Consider the following 6,082-nt stretch of genomic DNA (forward strand, 5'->3'; position numbering starts at 1 on the left):
AGACCTTTAATCTCAGTACTTGGGAGGTAGAGGCAGGCGGATCTCTGTGAGAACAAGGCCAGTCTGTCTACATAGTGAGCTCTCCAGGCCAGCTATGGCTACAGGGAGATCCTATCTCAAAAAGACCTAAACAAATAAAGAAAACGCCGCCAGCTGTGCCACCTGTGCTTTCTGCATTTAGCAACCATAGTAACAGAAGCATGCAAGCAGCCATGCATTCATAGGCACACTATTTGCTGAATCTTTTTTAAGCTGAAATGCCACAGCTGTCTCTTCTCTAGGGGCGCCTGGGTGACAGGTGTAGCTTGGCTTCAAGGGCAGCTGCAGAAATGGAGGACCTGTGGGTGGCCAACGGGTGACCTCTGCTAAGTCACATCATCTTTCTAGATTTGAGCTCCATATCAAATACAGCAAGGCACGTCTGCCTTCCCTTTCCATCAGGGAGCTGCAGAGGGCCAACGAAACCTTGCTGGTTGGAGATGTTCTAGATTACAGACCAATACTGTTTTTGAATAAAAGTGTTTGAAGGTACCTGTGGGTTGACTTCCAGAGTCTATTTGTGACTACTTATCTATTCAGACCAGTCTCCTCAGCAAGGCAGAGGGGTGTGGGGAGAACCTATGACCTGGGCTCTGTGGCTCATACATTTTCCGAACTGGAATTCGCTTCCCACTTATCCACATTCTACACACCCAGCTCAAATGCCGTTTTGCTCCGTAATTAAGCTACCTGGTGGCTCAACATTATTTTTTGAGTGGGCTTGCAGGTTGGCCTTGAACTCTCAATCCCCCTGTCAGTTGCCAGGTATCTCAGTAACCACTGAGTGCTGGTATCACAGTTCACCATCATAACCTGCTTAATATTAACTGACAAATAATTGTAATATATTTGAGGTCCATAAATGTTGGTATATTTACATTGTGGAAAGATTAAATTGAGCACCTTTTCTGTTACATTGTCATTGGTTATTGCTAATGAATTAGAAAACTGTCAATTTTTATAGTGGAATCTTATAATTCCATCTAATTGGAAGCTTATTAATCACTTTCCTAGGTGTTTTGCCCATTTTCTTGGTGGCAGTCACATCCAAGGTTCTCAAATCCTTAGTATCCAACAGAAGACTGTAGAACCAAGAATATGTCAAAGAAAGGATGCCCAGGAAGTGGCTGATATGCTTTTCTGTTATCCAAGACAGGTTCACATGTTCTCTTCACACTAACAGGAAGGGAATGTAACTACTTTCATTACTGCCACGTCAGAACTAGTGAGGCAGCACCCAGTCATCGCAGCTCTGAGGGCATGGTTCCTGGTTTCGGGCGCTGGCTTATTTCCATTGTGTCCAGGACAGAACTGCAGGTTCAGTCACAGTCTGCAGCAAAACAAGACTTAGGATGGACCAATTCTTCACAGAAGTTGTGCAAACAAATTATCTCACAAATTGACTAGTGTTTCTAGTGGCTCATCTGTGAAGAGGGCAGCTATTCCCTGAGCACCAGAACCAGAGGGGAGTGGGTCCCATCCACTGAAAAGCTTCAGCAGCTTCCCCCGTCCCATAACAAACCATCTCCAGCCTTCTTCCCCACATCTCTTCCACGGAGACCCTGCTTAAAAAGTTGACTTTCACCCAGCTACCCCCTCTTACTGTCACATCATATTCCAAAGTATACAGCTGAAGCTATTTGTTGATGAGCCTACTTGGGAAAACCTTGTCTGTGTGCACTGTACTGAGCCACACCAGTCGTGTTCAGCAACGTCCAGAGTCAATAAAATAAGCAGCTGCGGAATGAAACAGAAGCATTAGCTAAAGCCTACATTAAAATTTACTTACTCGGCAAATACACATGTGCTAGGGAATATTCTCGAATGCTTTGGGTTTTGCCTTCTCAGGAGGCCACCATGCAGCACTTGATGCTGCACGTGATTGGACGGGGAAGTATTTCATACTCTGCCCTACTCTCAATTTGTACTTGTTTTTGAACATTCGTTGGGTGAAGACTCCTGTTAACTGTCTCTAGAAGTCTCCTGGAAATCTCAGGGATTGTGTGAAGATGAATAAACGTAGAATCCAGTGAAACCTTGGCACTTGCCAAGCACATACCCAATGCTGTCACTGACGCTTGCACACGAGGTCCTCACCCTGCACGGTTACTTTCCCATGCTTTACTCCCAAATGCTGGCCTTTCCCAGGAGTGTATCTGCTCTCAGGTATACCCCAAATGCAAGATATTAAGCATATACTTCAATAGCTAGTGCTCAAGGGCAGATGTGAAAAATGCCTGCAAGTGGCTGCAGCTTGGCCCTCTGGATAGGTGGGACATGGCACAAGGGAAAAGTCTTCTCTTCCAAGGTTGGGCTTCCAGGCTGTGTTCTGGCCTACAGACCTGGAAAGGAGCACCTTTCTCAGATCAGCTTCACCCTGGGGTGAAATCATACTGATCCAACCTCATTGTTCTGGTATCTCCAGTATCCACCAACCCAGACAAGAACTCACAAGCCAGATTCAGTAAAGATGAACCTGAGGAGAAGCTCAACAATGGCTACAGTAGGAGAGCTGAAGGACAAAACATGGCTGACTCCAGAACAGCCAGGCCTTTAAGTAAGAACTGTGCATTGACCAGTGCCACCCTCTCTAGGAAGGGGACCTTACTTGCAAAAGCCCACCAACATCCCTTGGGTGGGTTTGTGTTTCTCTTTAATTGGGTCTAGCCTTCCTACTGGTATGCAGGAATGTGTCCCACAGGAACTGCTGGGCACTGTATTCAGTACTACTAAGGGCACCTCTGATAGCCAGGTTGGCTAAGAGGTCACATGTGAAGCTAATCCATCCAAGTTTAGACTCAGACTAAAGCTCAAGATTCCATAACAACACAGATCAACATCAACATTAACAAAATGTTATGAGTTCAAGTCACAATGAATACTTTTGTTCAAAACTGTGTTTATTTTGAGATGACATTCTTTGATTGCACATTTGAAATAACTTATATAAACAAAAGTTCCCAAAAGGAATAAAGGTCCCTACCCCCAAACAAATCACAAAAGGATACAAGATGGTTTACTGGGACCTGTAAAACCCAAATGGCATTCAGTCAGACATCATGTGTGAGGGTTTTTTTTTTTTTTTTTTTTTTTTTTTACTGTAATAGGTTCTTACAGAACATTCTACATATTTGTCAGAAACAAGTCCTGGCTTGGGCACAGCTTACCCTGCAGCACTGCACACACAAAGCAGCTTCAGTAGCTTTTACATCAGCAATGAAAGTGATTTCTGTATTGCTCAATGAAAAAAAATTCTAATAGTGGCACCAGAGGACATGTGGCCTTCACATGTACAAACTCAGTAGGAAACTCTAAAAAGTAGCATGGAGGAATCTGGCTTGGTCAAGTCACCAGTACTATGACCACATCATCCTCACTGACTCACTCATCTGGATGTACCTAATAGGTAGCCTGGGGCCAGTTTGTTTCTGGTGTCAGTGCATTCAGTTAACTGCCTTTACCTCTGTGATGGGGCCTGAAGCATAGGAGCTACAAGTTCAAGCCTAAACTGTTAAGCATTCTTTTCCCAGCAGCTCCAGGCCACACTTCCTTTTCCTTCTCTTTGTCAGCTGGCTTTTCAGAGGGCCACCCATATAAGAACCATCCAGTCTCAATCTTGAGATGAGGACTCCAGAAGGCCAGGGAGACAGTGGTTTAAGACAGAAACAACATCTAAGAAAGTATGTGTTCTATTCCATTCCTGCTGGGCAACTGTCTCGCCTGCTGGGTCTTCAAGTGGGTCTCACAGTTAGCGAATCACTACAGACTCACAGGGCTAATGTGCTTCCTCCCACTGCTCTTAGAATTAGTTTGCTCAGAACGCATAAACCTTCTATTTTGTTTTTTGAGGCAGCATCTTACTATAGCCCAGACCTGTCTCAAACTCATGATCCCCCTGCCTCAGCTATGTTCACTGGGATTACAGGCAGGTGCTACAACATCCAGCAGACCTGTCTGATTTTATCGCATCGTAACTAAAAATATATAGCTGGAAGGCAGACACTATTTTTTCTATGTTCATATCTATTTATTTAACACTTATTAAATACCTACAATGAACCAGGATTTTAAAAAGACTCAAAGCCTTAAACTTGGCCCCAGGCTTGGGTTAACAAAAGCATCAGGAAAACTCAAAACCACTGACTCCCCAAATTCTGCCTTGAAGCTCAGCTAAACAGAAAAATCTCCTGAACCCAGGGAAATCCTAAAATGGAGATGCCCCAGGCAAAGACTATGAAGAAGAAACACAGAAGAGCTAGTCTGAGCAGGCTTCAGGTAGAGGCTGTGGCCTGCCTCACCCAATGCACGAAGGCGGAGGTGGGCCTTCAGGGTCTTACCTTTACCCCCAAGCATGCTTTAAACCCAGATTTCCCGGTTGAAAAAAATAAAGCAAAACTCACTGGGATGTGTTTATTTCCCCAACTACTTTATTTGCTGTTTAAGTCAAATCTAAAATTAAAGTCAACAAACTGTGGCTTTCTTCATCTTTTACCAGTGAGCTCTTCATTCAAAGCTGCACCAGACAGTGCTCCTGTCACACCAAATCAACCTGCAAATTAGTTACAGTCATGAAGATTTAGCAATACATACACTACTAGATTTTCTTTCTTTTTTTTCTCTCTCTCTCTCTCTCTCTCTTTTTTTTTCTTTTGGCAAACTTAGAACAAATCAGAGAACAAAAAGTAAGTCTTCATCATCGAGTAGAAAAATGAAATGAACCTGTGGTATCTATTTACATTCCCAGTGATTCAGACTGAAAGGTACAACTCAAATCCTTAGTGCAAGAAACATACGTTGTTAACACAGAGTAATACTAATTAATGAGTACGGAAAAGTTTCCTATACAGAGGTAGAGTCCAGTGCACAAGGCTTTAAAACAATATTCAACAGTCTGTACAGGACTGAGCCAGGCTGTAAGGAATCACTGTGGATGTCAGGTATCGAACTGTATGTACACACATACAATAAATAGACTGTACAATCTTTTAAAGTAGTTTAATAAACTTCACAAAATAGTATCAGATGCATTGAAATATTTACATAAGTCAATTTCCAAATCTCCTATTCAAATAAAAGGGATAAAAATAAGATTTCTGCTATCAAGTCAGCAGAACTTCTTTCCTGAAATGGGTTGGTAAAATAAAATATTTTACACTACAGGAAGGAATTTATGTCTAAGAGGTATTCATATCTGGCTAAGAAAATATGTCCCTTTTAAAGTTATATAGATTTGGGAATATAAAATGATACTTTCTGCATTTTTAGACCTCTGTTTAAAGTTCTTGAAAAGAGAAGCTGATTTTGGTTCTCATTCAGAATAAATCAACACAACTGCAGTGGGAAGCTAGTTAAATTTTCACTTCCTGCTTACTTTTAGAAGTTTAGGCCAGAACTTGGACCACATTTCTGACAAAAACACTTAAGATTACACAGGAAACATTCCACTGAACCCTGGCTAACAATTTTCAGCTCTATGCTCTTGGGATTTTGACATTTTGCATCCCTTCCTTTTCCAAAGCATGGTCCATGGAGAGAAGGCCTGTTGGGGTCAGGTGTATGATGTTAAGGTATTCAATACTAATAACACGGGACTCCAAACTTTTCCAAGCTCATGGAGGAGGGTGGAACACAGACCATTTGCTGGCATTTGTATCAGTGTCTCAAGAAAGGAAAACTCAAACCCTAGTCACTGCACCCTAAGAAGTCAGGCAAAGCCTTAAGTATTGAACTCAGCGGCTCAGAGTCAGATTTTAAGTCATGAGCCTCTCTTTGATGGGGTGCTTTAACCCTTTTATTTTACTTGACACAGGATCTTCATCTAGACCAAAAGGAAATCAGGGATAGTCAGAAAACGCAAAAGCCGGCTAAGAAGCATGGCCCTTCACAGTTTGTGCAGCTTCTCTAAGCACCCACAATGAAAATGCAAGCTGAGTTTTTTTAATTCAATCACTCTGTGAAAAATACCTCAGGAGATGGTAATATTTTTCCCCTTCAGTGTTCTTCCCGTTGGAATACCTACCCACCCACCCACCCCCCTTTTTAA

The sequence above is a fragment of the Nannospalax galili genome, unplaced genomic scaffold (assembly GCF_000622305.1).
Source record: "Nannospalax galili isolate Female #2095 unplaced genomic scaffold, S.galili_v1.0 scaffold43, whole genome shotgun sequence".
Classification (NCBI taxonomy): Eukaryota; Metazoa; Chordata; class Mammalia; order Rodentia; family Spalacidae; genus Nannospalax; species Nannospalax galili.